Below are 20,899 nucleotides of genomic sequence, written 5' to 3' on the forward strand. Positions count from 1 at the left end.
ACCAAAGGCAGGCTAACAGAGGCTGAGCAAGTATTCCAGCATCATGCATGAAGTTAGGGGCAAAAATGGGATTCCAGTTCTTGCTCTCATCACATTATACTATGCATTCTTAACAGAAACATTATCACCCCCAAGGAACTGAAAATTGATTCTTAAGGGTGAAGAAACCTTAGCTAGTACTATGATTTGTAGCTCTCAGAAAGGTTAAAGTACATAAACAGATATACGCCACATCTCTAGTATTAAACATTTCATATTCTGTGGATGGGGCAATGATTAGGAAAAAAGGTGTAAAAAGCCTCCCTAGGGGCTGGCGCGGTGGTGCAGCGGTTATGTTCGCACGTTCCACTTCTCAGCGGCCCGGCGTTCGCCGGTTCGGATCCCGGGTACGGACATGGCACCGCTTGGCACACCATGCCATGGTAGGCGTCCCACATATAAAGTAGAGGAAGATGGGCACGATGTTAGCTCAGGGCCACGCTTCCTCAGCAAAATGAGGAGGACTGGCAGTAGTTAGCTCAGGGCTAATCTTCCTCAAAAAAAAAAATAAAAAATAAAAAGCCTCCCTAAAGTAGACAATAAGAAAAGAAAGTCGAGAAACATTGCATCTACCCAGTGATATAATACATAGATGATGGACCACCAGGGCTTTATGGAGTGGTCGTTTTACACTCCCTCATGGATGCTCACTCCTCAACAACCAATCTCGGTGATGATGATGATGAAATTCTGTCCCTGGGGCCAAGAGAACTAGATATGAAGACCATGCAAAGTGACTGGTTTATAGTAGGGCAGAGAGGGGCTCAGTCAGACGAGTAGGTGTTTCCTCTGGAAAAGATGATCTGGAGAGTAGGATATTAAATTTTTAAAACTAATGTAAGCAAGTAATACTCTAAATTGTATCTCTTTAGTGTTAACATTTATTCCAGTTACATGTTATTTAATCCATAATTCAGATCAGACTATAGTGAGTTAGGAGATGGTTAAGTAAATGAGGGAAACCTCTTTGCAAATACCTACTCAGTAGTTAAAACTGGAATTACTCTACAGCTTTTTCCATTGTGTCCTGAAGCTGCCAGGGCTCTGAATGCTCTAATTTCCTTGGGAAATTGATGCTGTCAGTAATACTGCTTAAGAATTTTTATAGTGAATTGTATTACTTTTAAATTATTATAGTATTATAATTAAAAACATTGTGTATGGCAAAAGAAAAGTCAACAAAGCTTATCCTAAAAGGCTAGAGTAAATATTTTCAAATTACGTTGGGCTAATTCTCGTGATATGTATAACAGATGCACAAATGATGTGGTAGGCAGCCTCCAAAAAGACTCTCCATTATCCACACCTCCAAGTATTCCTGCCCTTTTGTAATCACTTATCTTGAATGTGAGCTAGGGTTAGTTGCTTCTAGTGAATATAACACCTGTGAAGTGATGGGATATCACTTCTGAGACTAGTTACAAAGAGACTGTGGGTTTGTTTTAGGTTGCCACTCATACTGACCCTGAGGAAAGCCAGCCACCATGTTGTGCGTTGCCCACATGTCAAAGAACCAATGTCTCTGGCCAAAAACCAGTGATGTCCCAAGGCATGCCACTGGACATAAATGTGAGCTTAGAAGTGGTTCTTCACCCAATTGACCCTTAAGATGACTGTAGCCCCAGCGTATAATTTAATTGCATCCTTGTAAGAGACTCAGGGTCAGAGGCACCCAGCTAAGCCACATTCAGGTTCCTGACCCACGAAAGTGATGAGTTAATACATATTACTTTAAGCTGCTTTTATTTTGGAGTATGTTGTTGTGCATCAGTAGATAAACAACACATATATAATCAGAGAATTCATGTGAAGAGCAATATACACGTTCAAAAAACATTTTAAAACAACATATCTAATGAAATGCAAATGAAAACCTGGAGATACACTATTTTACACTGAAAAAAGGCAAGTTTCAGAACAACAGGGATAATGTGATTCTAATATTGAAAAAAGATATGTGTATTTTGTGTATCTGTGGCTATATAATAATTCACCTACAGAGAAACACATCTAGCAAAACATGCAGCAGCATATTGATAGTGGACATCTTTGGTTCAGATGGTGGAAATCAGGCAGGAGTGAGATTCAGGGTGATTTCCTTTTATAAATGTTATGTATTACATATTATATATTTATAAGTGTAAATATGTAAATTTATACATAATATATAAATAAATGTATAAATTTAATATATAAAATATAGTTCTGTATTGCTTGAAATGTTATAAACCAGACATTGAATGGAGATAATTCAAAAACAAATTATATTAAAAGACATTAAGAAATAATTTACTAATGATTTTGTTCTTGTGGAAATATATACAAAGAACACTATTTTATAGGGAAAAGAAGCCTATTAAAATGTTTGGCAATGGATCTGTACATTTGAGTGTACATCAGTGTGTGTTTCTGTTGCTGAAACTTAATATTATCTGGGTGATTCTATGTCTCAAACTCTATTGCCCTAAATATCCGTGGGCTCTGTAGCTATGCTGACTGAAGTCAAATCTACAGTGTGTCACTTTCTAAGTATACAAGCTTAGGCAAAGAATTTAGCCTCCCTGCCCCTCATTTTCTTCATCTGTAAAATGATCACCCTCACAGTGTAGTTATAAGAATTAAATGTGGTTATCTGACCCAAAGCAAATGTTAGCTAATTTTAATACTTTCATTTTTAATGGACGTTAGTATTCTTGTTTTTTTTTTAAGATGGGCTCTGAGTTAGCATCTGTTGCCAATCTTTTTTTTTCTTCTCCCCAAAGCCCCCCAGTACATAGCTGTATATTCTAGTTGTAAGTCCTTCTAGTTCTGCTATGTGGGATGCACTTCAGCATGGCTTGATGAGTGGTGCTAGATCCGTGCCCAGGATCTGAACCGGCGAAACTCTGGGCACGAAGTTAACCACTCAGCCACAGGGCTAGCCCCTGGGCATTAGTATTATTGCAAGCCCTAAAACCTATGATGTAAATGACTGTTTATTGCCATTGAATGACATTCAATATATACTACTAGTAAGTAAAAGTAAGCTACACTATTATAAGGAGGAGAATACCTTATTTATTTTACTTTATTGAGGTCGTAACGGTTTATAACATTGTGAAATTTCAGTTGTACGGTATTACTTGTCAGTAATCTTATATATGTGCCCCTTTACCCCTTATACTCACTCCCCAAATCCCCTCCCCTCTGGTAACTGCTAATCTGTTCTCTTTGTCTATGTGTTTTTTTTATTTTCCACATATAAGTGAAATCCTATGTGTTTGTCTTTGTCTGGATTATTTCCTTTAACATAATAATTTCAAGGTCCATCCACGTTGTTGCAAATGGGATGATTTTGTCTTTTTTATGGCTAAGTAGTATGCCATTTTGTGTGTGTGTATGTATATATATATATATATATATCACATCTTCTTTATCCATTCATCAGTTTATGGGTTCTTGGTTTGCTTCTATGTCTTGGCTATTGTGAATAATGTTGCAGTGAACATAGGGGTGCATAAGTCTCTTTAAATTGTTGATTTCAAGTTCTTTGTATAAATACCCAGTAGTGGGATATCTGGGTCATATGGTATTTCTGTGTTTAATTTTTTGAGAAATCTCCATACTTTTTCCATAGTGGCTGCACCAGTTTGCATTCTCACCAGCAGTGTATGAGGGTTCCCTTTGCTCCACAGCCTCTCCAACATTTGTTGTTTTTTATCTTGAGAATGCCTTATTTTTTTAAAATAAATATCATGAATGCACTTGCAGAAGCAAAGCAATAGAAATGGTAAATGACTGAGTAAATATAATAGACTTTTCATCTCTTCTTGAGTTCATTAAAAAATTTTAACTGTTAAAAGCAAAAAAATATAATATTTTTTCATGATGTTTCAGTGAATGTAAATAATATACATAAGAGAACTATAACATTAAGAGGGAAGTTAAGCAGATGTATAAGACAGCAAGGTTTCTACATGTCATTTGAAGTGGTAAATACTGATTTTAAATAAACTGCAAAAATTCAAATAGGTAGTTTTAGAGAAAACCACTAAAAATGTTATACAAAGAGATATAGTCAAGTCAAAATAGAAAAATTAAAATGAAGTATCAAGTAATGTTCACATAAGCCAAAAGAAGGCAAGAAAGGGGAAACAGAGGAATGAAAATGAGGACAAACAGAAAATGAATAATAAAATGACAGAAATTCAAATATTTTGACAATTAGTTTTAATGTAAATAGTCTAAACACACAAGTTAAATGACAGAGACTGTCTAGATGTATCAATTTTAGAGAAAGGGGTTTTGAAGTCTGAATAAATTGTGTATTTTTTACTTCAGTTCTATCTGAAATATAGATATATGTTTATAAATCTATAGTTTTCAGCTCTGTTGTTTGATGCATACACACTTAGGATTGCTATATCCTCTTGGTGGATTGACTCTTTTGTCATTATGTAATATCCCTCTCTGTGTCCAGTAATTTCCTTTGCTCTGAAGTCTGCTTTACCTATTGCAAATATATCCACTGCTGCTTTCTTTTGATAAAATTTGCCTGTTGTATCTTTTTACAGCCTTTCACTTTCAAACAATTTATATAGCTCTACATTCATGCATCGCTTAGTGATGGGGATACATTCTGAGAAATGTATCATTAGGCAATTTCATCACTGTGTGAGCATCATTGTGTGAACACAAACCTAGATGGTATAGCCTACTACACACCTAGGCTATATGTTACTAACCTTATAGGACCACTGTCATATACACAATGTGTCATTGACCAAAACATTGTTATGTGGTGCATGACTGTATTTGAAGTGAATTTCTTACAGACAGCACTGAGTTGGGTCAGGTTATTTTTTTAATCCACTCTGTTAAGCTCTGTCTTGTAATTCGCATATTTAAATGATTTACATTTAACATAATTATTGATATGTTAAAGTCTGGAGTGATTCCAGCATCATGGTGGAGTGAGTTCTTCCCTTGAATTCTCTCCTCTAACATACAACCAAAATGACATTCATACACCAATAGAGGACATATACACATCACAAAAGACATCTGGGAGACCCACACAGCCGTAGGCCTGAAGGTGGTGGTGGGGCTGGATCCTCCAGAACAAGTGGAAGCTGATCTGCAGGAGCTCCATGGAGAGAGAGGGGCCACAGTGGTGGGAAGTGCACAGGTGAAAACAGTACCCCGTCCTGCCCTGTACTCCAGCCCCAGAATCATCCAGAGCATGGCACAGAGAGTGTGTCAGCCGTGGAGGGGAGAGTGTGCAGTTGAGAGAGGTGCCCTGCCCCCACTCAGTACTCCAGCCCCAGAATCATCCAGAGCACAGCACAGAAGGTGTGGCAGTGGCAGAGGGGAAAGTGCACAGGTGAGAGAGGTGTTCCACCCCCATCCAGTACTCCAGCTCCCTAATCCTCCAGAGCACAGTGTGGAGAGCTTGGCAGCAGCAGTGGAAGAAGGGAAAGTGCACAGTCCTACAATTGCCCAGAGCTCCATACAGAGAGACAAGCAGGGGCTGGGGGAAGTTCTGGGGAAGGAGAGTGCCACTGCCCCTGCCTGGTGCACCAGATCTGACATAGATCAGTTGCTCAGAAAGAAAAGCAGTCAGTGGTTGGAGCTGGGGAGCCCCTGTTCATGCCAGGCCTAGAATACACAGTGCCTGATCTCCATCCTTTGACGGTATGTGGCAGCTGTGGCCTGATAAGAACACCACGAGAAAGCAAAAATCTACTCCATCAAGCAGTATGAATAGGTATATTAAAGCTCCAGTGCAGAAGGAAAGTGATAAGTACCCAGAAACCAACCCTGAAGGAACAGAAATCCATAACTTAAATGACAAAAAATTCAAAACAACTATCATAAAAGAAACTCAACAAGTTACAAGAAAACACAGAAAGACAAATTAATGAATTCAGGAGTTTCTTCACAAAGGAGATTGAAACCATAAAGAAGAAAGAATCAGAATTGTTGGAGATGAAAACCACAATGGATGAAATAAAGAAAAATCTGGACTCCCTAAACAACAGAGCTGACAATATGGAGGAAAGAATCAGCCAGTTAGAAGATAGTACTATATAAATGCTTCAGACAGAGGAGAAGAGAGAACTAAGACTAAAAAGAAATGAAGAAGCTCTCAGAGAAATATCTGACTCAAGCAGGAAATGCAACATAAGCATTATAGGTATTCCAGAGAGGGAAGAGAAGGAGAATGGAGCAGAAGGCTTTTTCAAAGAAATAATAGCTGAGAACTTCCCAAGCCAGGGCAGAGAGCTGGAAATCCATGTGAAAGAGGTCTCCAGATCTTGTAACTTTGTCAATGTAAAAAGACCCAGTCCAAGGCATACAGTAGTGAAGCTGGCAAAAGTCAAGGACAAAGAAAATATACTAAGGGCAGCAAGGGAGAAGAAAATAACTTACAAAGGAACCCCTCTCAGGCTTTCAGTGAATTTCTCAGCAGAAACGTTACATGCTAGGAGAGAGTGGAATGATATATTCAAAATTCTGAAAGACAAAAACTTCCAGCCAAGAATACTCTATCCAACGAAAATCTCTTTCAGATATGATGGAGAAATAAAAACTTTCCCAGGTAAACAAAAGCTAAGGGAGTTCATTTCCATAAGAGACACCCCCCCCCATGTGAAATCCTCAAGAAAGCCTCATACCTGAAATAAAAAAATAGGAAAGGGGCTACAAATTCCTGAGCAAGGAAATGAATAGGTAAGCAATAATCATAAAATGACAGCTCTCTATCAGATCAGATTAGTCAACACTTAACTTTAACATCAAGGATAAAGAAAAGGAAAACACCAAAACAAAAATGATCTTATCTTTCTAACCACAAACTCATAACACAAGATGGAAAAAGATATGACAAAAATAACTTAGAAGGGGAAGAGGGAAGGGATGGAATCAGTATAGTCTATGGAAATAAGAGGTTATCAGAAAATGGACTATCTCAACTATGAGATTTTTTATACAAACCTAAGGGTAACCATGAAACAATTACAACAGAGACATTTACAAAAATGAAGGAGAAAATGAAGAAAGCAAACAGAGAAAACTACCTAATCAAATTGATAGTCCAAAATACACAGGATGAGAAACAAAGGAAATGCAGAAGAACCGGGAAACGTGCAGTAAGATGGCAGTATCAAGCCCTCATATATCAATATTCACTCTAAAAGTAAATGGATTGAATTCTCCAATCAAAAGACACAGAGTGGCAGGATGGACTGAAGAACAAGACCCAACATTATGCTGCCTCCAGGAAATACATCTCAACTCTAGAGACAAACGTAGGCTCAGAGTGAAGGGATGAAAGACAATACTCCAAGCTAATGGCAAACAAAAGAAAGCAAGTGTTGCCATACCTGTATCAGACAAAGTAGACTTCAAGATACAACTGGTAAAGAGAGACATAGAGGGGCAGTATATAATGATAAAAGGGACTCTCCACCAAGAAGACATAACACTTATAAACATGTATGCATCCAACACAGGAGCACCAAAGTTCATAAAGCAACTATAAACAAACCTAAAAGGAGATATCAACAACAACACAGTAATAGTAGGCAACCTCAACACCCCACTTACATCAATGGATAGATCATCCAGACAAAAAGTCAACAAGGAGATAGTGGACTTAAATGAAAAACTAGACCAGATGAACTTAATAGGTAGATAAAGAGAGCACTTCATCCCCAAACAGCAGAATATACCTCAAGTGCACATGGAACATTCTCAAGGATAGGCCATATATTGGGAAACAAAGAAAACTTCAACAAATTTAAGAAGATTGAAATCATATCTACTATCTTTTCTGACCATAATGCCATGAAACTAGAAATCAACTACAGGAAAAAGCTGGAAAATGAACAAAAATGAGGAGACTAAACAACATGCTACTGAACAACCAATGAGTCATCGAAGAAATAAAGGGAGAAATCAACAAATATTTGGAGACAAATGAGAATGAAAACACACCATACTGACTCTTATGGGGTGCAACACAAGTGGTTCTAAGAGGGAAATTTATAGCAATATAGGCCCACATTAACAAACAAGAAAAAGCACAAATACACAATCTTAAACTACACATAACAGAATCAGAAAAAGAAGAACAAAGAAAGCCCAAACTCAGCAGGAGGGAAATAATAAAAATTAGAGCAGAAATAAATGAAATTCAAACAAAAAAGACTGTAAAAAGGATCAATGGAACAAGGAGCTGATTCTTTGAAAAGATAAACATAACTGACAAACCCTCAGCCAGACTCACTAAGAAAAGAAGAGAGAAGGCTCAAATAAATAAAATTAGAAATGAAAGAGGATAAATCACAATGGATGCCACAGAAAGACAAAAGATTACAAGAGAATACAATGAAAAACTACATGCCAACAAACTGGACAATCTAGAAGAAGTGGATAAATTCTTAGACTCTTATAACCTTCAAAACTGAAACAAGAAGAAATAGAGAATCTGAATAGACCAATCACAAGTAAAGAGATTGAAACAGTAACCAAAAACCTCCCCAAAAATAAAAGTCCAGGACTAGATGGCTTCTTGGGAGAATTCTACCAAACATGCAAAGACAATTTATTACCTATTCTTCTCAAACTATTCCAAAAAAATGAGGAAGACTGAAATATTCCTAACACATTCTATGAGGCCAACATCACTCTGATCCCAAAACCAGACAAGGACAACACAAAGAAGGAAAATGACAAGCCAATATCACAGATGAACATAGATGCAAAAATCCTCAAAAAAATATTGGCAAACTGAATGCAGTAATACATCAATGAGATCATTCTCCATGATCAAGTGGGATTCATACCGGGGGCACAGGGATGGTTCAACATCTGCAAATCAATCAATGTGGTACAGCCTACTAAGAAAATGAGGAATAAAAACCACGTGATCATCTCAATAGATGCAGAGAAAGCATTTGACAAGCTACAACATCATTTATGATAAAAACTCTTAACAAAATGGGGATAGAAGGGAAGTACCTCAGCATAATAAAGGCCATACATGACAAACCCACAGCCAACATACGCATTGGGGAAAAACTGAAAGTCATCCCTCTGAAAACAGGAACATGGCAAGGATGCCCACTCTCACCAATCTTATTCAACATAGTACTAGAGGTTTTGGCCAGAGCAATTAGGCAGGAAAAAGAAATAAAAGGAATCCAAACAGGCAATGAAGAAGTGAAACTCTCACTCTTTGCAGATGACATGATTTTATATGAAGAAACCTTAAATAATCCATTGGAAAACTATTAGAAATGATCAACAACTACAACAAAATTGCAGGGTACAAAGTCAACGTACAAAAATCAGTGGTATTTCTATACTCTAATAGTGAACTAACAGAACAAGAACTCAAAAATACGACCACATTTACAATCGTAACAAAAGGAATAAAATATCTAGGAATAAACTTAACCAAGGAGGTGAAAGACCTATATAAGGAAAACTATAAGACATTACTGAAAGAAATCGATAATAACATAAACAAATGGAAAGATATTCCATGTACATGGATTGGAAGAATAAATGTAATTAAAATATCCATACTACCTAAAGCTATCTACAAATTCGGTGCAATCCCGATCAGAATCTCAATGGCATTCCTAACAGAAATAGAAGAAAGAATCTTAAAATTCATATGGGGCAGCAAAAGACCCCGAATAGCCAAAGCAATCCTGAGAAACAAGAACAAAGCTGGTGATATCACAATTCCTGACTTCAAAACATACTACAAAGCTATAGTAATCAAAACAGCATGGTACTGGTACAAAAACAGGAGCACAGATCAATGGGACAGAATTGAAAGAGCAGAATTAAAACCACGCATATATGGACAGTTAATCTTCGACAAAGGAGCCAAGAACACACAATGGATAAAGGAAAACCTCTTCAATAAATGGTGCTGGGGAAACTGGACAGCCACATGCAAAAGAATGGGAGTAGATTGTTATCTTTCTCCATACACAAAAATAGACTCAAAATGGATCAAAGACTTGAAGGTAACACCTGAAGCCATAAAGCATCTCAAAGAAATTATAGGCAGTACACTCTTTGACATCAGCCTTAAAAGGATCTCCACAAGTATGATGTCCACTCAGCCAAGGGAAACAAAAGAAAAAATAAACAATTTGGACTTCATCGGACTAAAGACCTTCTGGAAGGCAAAGGAAACCAGGATCAAAATGAAAAACAACCCACCAACTGGGAGAAAATATTTGCAAATCATATATCCAGTAAGGGCTTAATCTCCATAATATATAAAGAGCTCACACAACTGAACTACAAAAGAAATAAACAACCCAATAAAAAAGTGAGCAGAGGATATGAACAGACATTTTTCCAAAGAAGATATACAGATGGCCGATAGGTACATGAAAAGATGCTCAACATCGCTAATCACCAGGGAAATACAAATCAAAACTCCACTTAGATATCACCTTACACTCGTTATAATGGCTATAATCACCAAGATAAAAAATAATAAATGTTGGAGAGGTTGTGGAGAAAAGGGAATCCTCATCCACTACTGGTGGGAATGCAAACTGGTGCAGTCACTTTGGAAAACAGTATGGCGATTTCTCAAAAAATTAAAAATAGAAATGGCATATGACCCAGCTATCTTACTACTGGATATTTATCCAAAGAACTTGAATCATCAATACAAAGAGACTTATGAACTCCTATGTTCATTGCAGCGTCATTCACAATAGCCCAGACATGGAAGCATCCCAAGTGCCCAATGACTGATGATTGGATAAAGAAGATGTGGTATATATATACAGGGAATACTCCTCATCCATAAAAAAAGACATAATTGTCCCATTTGCAACCACCTGGATGGACCTCGAGGGCAAATCATGCTAAGTGAAATAAGCCAGACAGAGAAAGTCAAACACCGTATGACTTCACTCATATGTAGAATATAAACAAATTTACTGACAAAGAGAACAATTTAGTGGTTACCAGGGGCAAGTGGGGGGAGGGTGGGCACAAGGGATGCAGGGGCCCATTTATATAGTGTTTGACAAATATGAATGTACAACTGAAATTTCACAATGTTATAAACTATTTAGACCACAATAAAAATTTTTTTTAAAAGATTGTAATTTTATTTTTTGTTTTCTGTTTTTTCCCTCTGTTTTTTGTTTCTCTGTTCTCTTTTCCCTGCTTTCCTATAGGTTACTTGAACAGATTTTTAGAATTCCAGTTTTATTTGTTTATTGGTTTTTTGAATATATCTGTCTGTATAGATTTTTGGCTGTAGATACATCATCACTGTCTGTTGTTGACATTTTACCAATTCTATTGAAGTGTAGAAACTTTACCTCCTTTTAAGCCCCTTTACCCTCCACCCTTTATATAGAATTGTCTTAAATATTTCCTTTACATACATTGAGAGCCACATCAAACAATGTTATATTTTTTGCTTCATCCCTCAAACATCATTTATAAATCTCAAGAGGAGAAGTAAAATCTATTGTTTTTACTCATATTTTTGCTCTTCTGTTCTTCCTCCTTCCTTCCTACTGCTCCAATGTTTCTTCTATCTGTTCCTTTCTCTTTTAAGAACATCCATTAACCATTGTTTTAGGGTACATCTACTGGTGAGAAATTCTTAGTTTTCCTTCATATGAAAATGTCTTTATTTCTCCTTCATTTCTGAAGGATAATCTAGCTAGATATAGATTCCAGGGCTCACAGTTTTTTACTTTCAGTATGCGAAAAATGTGTCACTTCTGTAGGGGAGGAGGACATTTCCTCTCCCCAAATGGGGGTTCGTCTAGCTGGAGAACGAATTAAATTGACATGAGACAGAATAGCAAGAGAAAATTAAACAAAGCTTTATGAGGAACCATGGCCCGGGGCCTTTCTTCCCGAAGGAAGAAAGGGCACTGAAGAAGTGGGGTGCACAGAGTGGTTATATAGCCCCAAACAGGGTGTTTCACATGTGATTGAAAAGTCCCTTTTACAATAGTCACGAGGCTGCTCTGTCAGCACAGCGCTTGATGGAAATGGCAGATAGGTCTGCTGTCTCAGTGAGCGCCGCAGGGTGGCAGGTGTGTTGTCTCGGGCTGGGGGGGTCACAGATGAGCGCCGCAGTCGGTTCCCAGCCTAAAGAAAGATGCTTAATCTTTAAGGAGATGCCAACGTTGGGAGGGGGAGGGAAGTCAGTTACAGGAGGTTACCAGACTAGCACAATAAAATGCAGATTTTAAGTCCTTGCCTTTGGTATTGATTAAGAGTTTTTGGAGAGTAGGTCATCGCCTTTCTTCTTCCTGGTACAGAGAGGGAGGCGCCTTTTACAGATAGAGATTTACCTTACAAATGTAAACGTGTCCTAACAAAGGGCAAGTTCCATTCCTCAGAGCCTCCTTGCCTGTCCCAGTTTATCAAAAGCAACGAGCCTCAAATAATCCTGATGCCAAAGAGACATATCTTGGGGTGGCCAATTCTAGGTCCCCACACTTCCTTCTGAATTTTATTGTTTCTGATAAGGAATTTATTGTGGTTCAAACTATTTTTCTTCTACAGGTAAAGCATCATTTCTCTCTCACTGCTTTTAGGATTTTTTCTTTGTATTTAGTTTTCTGACATTTAATTATTATTTGTCTTTTTGTAGATTTCTTTTGGTTTCTCTTATTTTGGATTCACTTAGCTTCTTGAAAATTTGTAAAGTCTTCAAACATTATTTCTTTGAATACTTTTTCACCCATATCCTATTTCTTCTCTCCTTCCAAGACATCAATGACATAAATGTTAAATCTTCTTTTTATAGTCTCACAAGTCCCCGAGGCTTTCTTCTTTTATTTTTGGTCTATTTTTCCTCTGTTGCTTAGATTAGGTAATTTTTATTCTCTGTTTTCAACTTTACTGACTCTTTCTTCCTTCTTTTTCATTCTGCTTTTGAGCCCATTACTTGAGTTGTCTTTTTTTTTTTGCAAGGGGGGCTGTCAGAAAGAACTGTTTAATTATTCAATATTTACTTTTAAATCAAATTATAAATACAAATATTTATAGTTTAGAGTGCTAAGTCATAGTTTACTTAGAGTACTAAGTTATAAAGTACTAAGTCATTCTGGAATTCTCATTTTAAAAATAACCTCTGAGAGCTAGCCCTGATGGCCTAGTGGTTAAAGTTTGGCACGCTCCACTTCAGCAGCCTGGGTTTGGTTCCTGGGCACAGAACCACACCACACATCTGTCAGTAGCCATGCTGTGGTGGCAGCTCACATAGAATAACTAGAAGGGCTTACAGATAGAATCTACAACTATTCACTGGTGCTTTGGGGAGGAAAAAAAAAGAGAGGAATATTGGCAATAGCTATTAGCTCAGGGTGAATCTTTCCCAGCAAAAAATAAAAATAAAAAAGGTCACTAGCCTTTTTTAAAAAAAACAGAACACCTGATTTTCATTTCTTTTTTTCTCACAGAAAACCCAGTTAATTGTTTGCCACTTCTTTTTTTAAAATTGATAACTATTTTTACAGAAATTTTAGATTCAGAGCAAAATTGAGCAGAACGTAGAGTTCTTACATACTTCCTTCCCTCCAAACACACAGCCTCCCCTACCATCAACATCCTACCTGAGTTTGGTATATTTGTTACAGTCAATGAGCCAACATTGACACCTCATAATCAATCAAAGTTCATAGTTTACACTAGGGTTCACTCTTGGTGGTTTACATTTTTTGAGTTTGGAAAAATGTATAGTTACATGTATCCATCATTATGGTAGTATACAGGATAGTTTCACTGCCCTAAAAATTCCCTATGCTCTGTCTATTCAGCCCTTCCTTCCCCTAAACTCCTGGCAACTACTGATGTTTTTATGGTCTCCATAATTTTCACTTTTTCAGAATGTCATATAGTTGGAATCATACAGTATGTAGCCTTTTCAGATTGGCTTCTTTCACTAAGTAATATGCATCTACATTTTATCCATGTCTTTTTGTGGTTTGATAGCTCCTTTATTTTTAGCACTGAATAATATTCCATTGTCTGCATGTACCACAGTGTATTTATCCATTCACCTACTGAAGAACATATTGATTTCTTCCAAGTTTTGGCAATTATGAATAAAGCTGCTGTAAACATCCTTGTGCAGGTTTTTGTGTGGACGTTAGTTTTCAACTCCAAAGACTGTAATTGCTGGATCATATGGTGATAGTCTGTATAGTTCTGTAAGAAACTGCCACACAGTCTTCCAAAGTGGCTGTGCCATTTTGCATTCCTACCAGCAGTGAATGAGAGTTCCTGTTGCTTCATATCCTTCCCAGCATTTGGTGTTGTCAGTGTTTTGGATTTTTGCCATTCTGATAGGTGTGTAATGGTATCTCATTGTTTTAATTTGCAATCCCCTAATGATATATGATGTTGAGCATGTTTTTATATGCTACTTTGCCATCTCTATGTCTTCTTTAGTGAGGAATCTGTTCATATCATTGGCCCATTTTAAAATTGGGTTGTTCATTTTCTTATTGTTGAGTCCTAAAAGTTCTTTTTATATTTTGGATATTGGTCTTTTATCAGATATCTGATTTAGAAGTATAGTAGTATTTTCTCCCAGTCTCTGGCTTGTCTTCTCATTCACTTGATTCATTGTTATTTTACCTCTTCTTTTTGCTTCTAATTGCTTACTCTCATTAATTGAATTGCATAATACCTCCCACACAGTGTCAAATGTAAGATATAAATTTCACGTTTTGTTCTTGTCTTTATCAGGAAAGCCTCCAGTGTTTCTCCAATTAATAGGAGGCTGGCTTTTTGGCTGAAGTGTCATGTTAAGAAAGAGACCATTGATTCCTATTTAAGTGAGCTTGTTTTTTAAACATGAATGGGTGTTGATTCTTTCAAATATCTTTTCTGCATCTATGGAAGTGGACATTTTTCTCCTTGACTCAATTATTACACTAGATGTGTTAATGGATTTCCTGATATTGAAAAACCCTTGCGTTCTTAGAATAAGCTCCACAATGTTATGAGCTACATTTTTATGTGTTATTGGCTTGTATTTGCTAATATTTTACTTAAGAATCTTCCTTCATATTAATCTATGAAATTGTTCTATAATTTTCATTTTTGATGCAATCTTTATTAGGTTTTGGAATCAATTATATACTCGGTTCACCATAAGAATTTGGAAGTGTTTCTTCTTTTCTATATCCTTGGAATAATTTAAGAAGCATTGGCATTATCTTACCTTTAAAGGTTTAGTAGAATTCTCCTGTGGAGGCATCTGGGCCTGGTACTTTTTCAGGGGACAAATTTAACCAATTTATCTATTTCTTCTATGTAACTAGTTTGTTTGAACTTTCTGTCTTTCCTGGGGTCAATTTTTGTAAGTTGCATTTTTCTAAAAATTTATATATTTTATCTGTATTTTCAAATGTATACAAATAAAGTTTTACAAATTATTCACTTAGGAGTCTTAAAAATTTACTTTGATTGGATCACTATTTCTCCTCTGTCATTTTAAATTTTTTGTATTTTCATTTCGCTCTATTTTCTTCATTAGCTTACACTCTGATATGTTTATTTTGTTGATGATTTCAAGGTAAACCTGTATAAGTTCTTCAGTAGTTTTTTCTAACACTTTCATTTCTACTTTTAACTTTAATGATTCTTTCCTTCTGTATTCTTTTAGTTATACTGTGCTTCTTTATAAGGCTTTTGAATTGAATATTAAATTCATTTATTTTAATTTTTATTCTCATATTGCCAATTTAATGCTATGAAAATTTCCTCTGACAACAGCTTTAGCTGTAGATTTTGATTTGTTATATTTTCATTATCATTTTTGTGATCAAATTGTGCAATTTTAATCTATTTCCATTTTGTCCCAAATTTGTCTGAGAGCCTCAGATACAGTCAATTTTCATAAGTATTTCATGTGTATCTGAAATGTAGCTGTGTTCTCTAATATCAGGCATCAGAGTTCAATACATAAGATCTACTCTTTGGATTATGTTCTTTAAAGCTTCTCTATACTTATAAATTTTTTTTTCACTTGAATATTCTTGAATTGAGGGAAGTATAGTGGAATCATCTACTGTTAGTGTGTTTCTTTCTATTACTTCTTATACCTCTTGTAGTTTTTACTTTATGAGTATTTTTACTATGTGTCTGTGTACATAAATATAAACAGCACATCTTCATTGTGAATTTTAGCCTTTACAATTATCGTGTGCCTTTTAAGAAAAATTTTTAAATCAATTTTTGTCTCAATTCTTCCTCTTTAAATATCAAGATTGTAGCCTCTGCTTTATTTCTATTTGTAACTACCTGATATATGTTTGCTTATTTTTAAATTTTAAACTATCTATCTTTTCTTAGGTATATCTCTTGAAAAAGCATCATGTTGGATTTTGCTTCAATAGGAAATATGAAAAATTTTTTTCTTTTAACAGATGAGTTAAGCCTATTTACATGTATTTGATATGACCAATGTGTTTGGTACTTTGGGCTCAGTTCTGTCATATGGATTATCCACACATAAATTATATATATTTTTGTATATGTACATATTGTGTACATATACACAATAAATATCAGATAGGCAAATGATATCAGAAGATAATTTACATTAAAAGATTATATATATATTCATAAATACTTTCTAAAATATACCACATTACAATAGCTAAAGAAATGCAAATTAATACCCTAGGCGTCATGATGACTGAAAAAGGCAAGATGCTTAAAATTATGTATAATCTTAATTTTACAGAAGATATACATATATTTGTTGTTTTATGCATACATAGATACAATAATAGGAGGCAATGCCAGATATAATACATTTTTTAAAAATTAATGAGTGGTGGTGTTACCAATTAATTACATATTTATCTCTGGACTTTACTATGTTTTCCACATTTTCTAAATTAGTAGGGATCATTTTAAAAATCAGAATCAAAACTCATAGAAACATTTCTTGTTATTAAATATTTCAGATATTCAAAGAGTTATAGAAAATAATAAAACAGACTTCTATGTGCTCAATTTAAGAAGCAAAACATTACATACATAGTCTAAACTCACTTTAAAGTCTTCTGTGATTGTATTAGTCTCCTTGCTCAGAGGTGACCATTATAGGGGCTGGCCTGGTTGCATAGTGGTTAAGTTCACAGGCTTTATCTCAGCAGCCTGGGGTTTGTGGATTTGGATCCTGGGCATGGACCTACACACTGTTCATCAAGCCATGTGTAGTGATGACCCATATACAAAATAGAAGATTAGCACAGATGTTAGCTCAGGGCCAATCTTCCTCAAGCAAAAAGAGGAAGATTGGCAACAGATGTTAGCTCAGGGTCAATCTTCCTTACCAAAAAAAAAAAAAGGTAATAATTTAAAAGAATTTTGGTTTTTCATTCTTAAAACCATTCTTTGTAGTTTTATTACATATTTATATATGCCTAAGTGAAATATGGTATTTTTTGTTGCATGTATTTATCTACAGATGCCTGGATAAATGATATAAAAGGAGGAAGAAACAGAAGGAAGAATAAATGCACAGAACATCTTGACAGTGTGACCTGCATATATGCCTTCCTTTCAATGTATATTCTTTTTCAGAGCTTCTAAAATAGACATGTTACCACCTACATAGGTTCTTTACCTGCCACACAAGCGGGGCCAAATAAAAACTGAAAGGCCAGGCTTATGGCAAGGAAAGAGTTTTTCTTTTGGATGACATCAGCCAGCGTGTCTGTCTCCATGGCAGATAATGGATTCTGGAGCCAGGGAGCTGGGGAGTAAGCAGGGAAAGAGTGCTTTAGTTTTAACCCCATATATGTTGGGTTTAATGTAGGGGAACTGATATCAAGGCCAGCATCAATTTCCCCCTATTTTATGTTCATTTTTCAATCTTGAGGGATTTGGGACAATGACTGATTTGGCTACTTCCTGCTGAATTGGGGCCTAGGTTGTTTCATCTTGTTGAACCAGTCTTTTCATAAGGCAGTGATACAGGTGGGCTTCCAAATATGCAGTAGGCCTGTATTGCATAAGTAAGTAACCAGGTATTTAATAAGAAGTATTTCCAGAGAAGAAAAAAAAACAAGGTTAATGGTTGGAGCAAATTATAAATCAGTTCCTGAGCCCAGGGTGCAGCCAGTCAAGATTCCTATAAGTCAGGGTCAAAGCATCTTTTGTGGTTTGAATGTCTCTAATGGTGTCACCAGGCACTCAGGTATTTTTCTGAGTGGGCTACACAGCAACAGACATGAATCTCTCTTAAGTTTACATTAAGTTGTCCAGCTCCAGTTTGTAAAGCTTCAGGAAAAAGAGCAGATTCACTTTTTAATGATTTTAAGTCAAAATGACAGAAAAAATGGAAAACATTAGTTTGGAGGTTTGTTACTTCAGATATTTCAGGAGACTAGAAGAATTTAGGATCTAGTTGCATTTACAGATGTAAAACAAAAACCTCAAAGACAACAGAACCAAAATCCTATACCCATTAATGTGTATTATAGTCTCTATTGAAACATAATTTTTCTCTTTAAAATCACCCTCAATTTTACCAAACATAGCCAAATTAAGACCCACTGGTTGTAAAATAAGTTTAGTTTTAATAAATTTGGCCCAATTATTTACATAAGTACTGTAAGAATAGTAATTGATCACATAGGTTCTTTTAAATCTGCTTTGCTGGAACTTTTTATAAGGAATCTCAGATTTAACTTTAAAGGCCTCTTAAGACCAGAAAAGACAAGCCAAGGACTTGTCATCAGACCCCACTTGCAATACCTACAGATTTGGGTGAGTTCCTCTCTTCACGAGGTACCCAAAATATTGAGGTTCCTTGCTCCTCCCAGAAGGAGTGAGATTCTTTACTAAATCTTAGCAGGTTACTGGGAACCCATAAGCAAGGTGCCAGGTCAATATTTCCAAGTGGTTTTATTCCAGAAATTAACCTTCTTTCCTCAAAAGCTGTCTTGTCATATCCAAGTCTGTATGTTTTTCTCAAATATGATGTTCCAGTCAAAGCCTTGGTAATATAACCAGTGTTTCCAATTGTGTCCTGTTATAAGAAGAACAGGTTTTTATTGAACTTATGCAAACAATTATACAGCCATGAAAATAAGATTACTTATTCATCAAGAGTTTCCAAATTCTGGAGGGATCAGATGGGAGAAAAAGATAAATGTTTCCATTTTGTTTATAAATGTATAATTTTATCAAATTGCTATAAGTCATAGTTAGCATGAGAGAAAAAAGAAAAATATTTCCTTAAATATGAGATAATAAAACACAAAATATTAAAAAATAAGCAATATTTCAAACAAGAAGTCATAAAAATTATAATCATCCCTGTTAGTTCATTCACTTCTGTGTGATTAGTTCTTGATCTTGTCAGCAGTCCTATGAGGTCATCAGTTTTTCTGTTAGAGTTCTGTAATTTCTTACCCAGTTTAGTTTTACAGTCTGAACATTTATCAGAAACCTGTATTCTAGAGTAAGTGCCAGAGTCCTTTTCATGAACTCCTCTGAAGATAAAACATATTTGTAAAAACATCAGAGTAAAACAACTGTCTGTAAATAATAAAAGACTTAAAAATGGCAATTGAAAAGGAAACTTGGCTATTTTTGGTGACACATAACATTCTGAGACAACAACCAGAATTATGGCTGACGATCAGGACACAGCAGAATTTTAGTAACCTTATACAATTTTTAAGCATTTATATCAATAACATTTACCCATGTAATATTATAGGTCTCCATGAAACAATGTTTAATTATCCCTTTAACCATGGTGACAGTTAAAGAATTTTAGGCGAATGCAGAGAATCAAATAGTTGTAAGAAAAACCTTAGTGTCTGTGATTAAGGACATGACAAAGACAATATAGGAAATTTATTTTGATAAAACATAAAATCCTTATCCTTTTGGTAGAATACTTAAAGAAAAAAACCTCTTATAATTTTTTTAATCGAGTAGACTGAAAGTTCAGGAAAATTATCTTTAAGAAAGACTCAGTTTTAATTTTTTACCAGTTTACTTTGAGCATTAAAATGTATTTATTTGATTGGATTTACTTTCATCTTAGCCAACTTGACCAGGCATAAAAGTCTTCTGGGTTTTACTTTCATAAACCTTTTGTCACTTACTTTTTTACATTTAGAATTAGTCTCAGTACTTTAGACAAATTTATATTTTTGTTTATAACCCAACAAACAAAAATATTTCCATTATTTATACCTTATTACTGAAAACATACATTTTACTTTCCTTGAATACAAAGATTTTTTCTTTATTAATTTTTAGTAGCTTTAATTACATATATTAATTAGAATTTTTAACCCTTGGAAACCTTAATTTCTAAATAAAAACCAAGTAAGTAATTATAAACCCTTGTTTACATTAGCATTCTGTAGCTTGACAAATTTACAAATACCTTCTATAATTTTTAGAAACGTGTTACTTTGTAGTAATTAAACACAAGGTTTGTTTATTAATAGACCCAAATACTTTTTAGTTTTTCTGTAATAAGAAGCCAAAGTAGATAGACATCTTCAGCAATAATGTTTCAGTGTTCCAGCCTCTCTGAAAATGACCCAGATACTCAACAGATTTTGTTATTTAACTTAACTTACTAAACTATAAAGTTTGTTTCCAAAAAGATTTTGAAAGCTGTTTTTTAAGTACATAGACCATAAAACATAATTATTGTACTTAAAAACTTTTACCCAGTTTTAACAATTATGTACTAATTACTCAAAAAAATCATGTAACATTAAAGTAGTTAACCATCATCTTAAGTCGTTTTAAGTACATACATCATAACACATAATTATTGTTAAAGTTTCTCCAAAAACCTTCATCCTTT

At 35.2% G+C, this 20,899-nt stretch overlaps 1 long non-coding RNA gene across 1 annotated transcript in view; it reads left to right on the forward strand.

The window, feature by feature from the left end:
* Positions 1 to 20,899, forward strand: part of LOC106823087 (uncharacterized) — a 30,457-nt gene that overhangs the window by 674 nt on the left and 8,884 nt on the right. Inside the window, exon 2 of the long non-coding RNA XR_001396051.3 lies at positions 17,525 to 17,624. This is a non-coding gene — a long non-coding RNA (uncharacterized lncRNA). The remainder of the gene's footprint in view (positions 1 to 17,524; positions 17,625 to 20,899) is intronic.

The sequence above is a fragment of the Equus asinus genome, chromosome X, assembly GCF_041296235.1.
Source record: "Equus asinus isolate D_3611 breed Donkey chromosome X, EquAss-T2T_v2, whole genome shotgun sequence".
Lineage (NCBI taxonomy): Eukaryota > Metazoa > Chordata > Mammalia > Perissodactyla > Equidae > Equus > Equus asinus.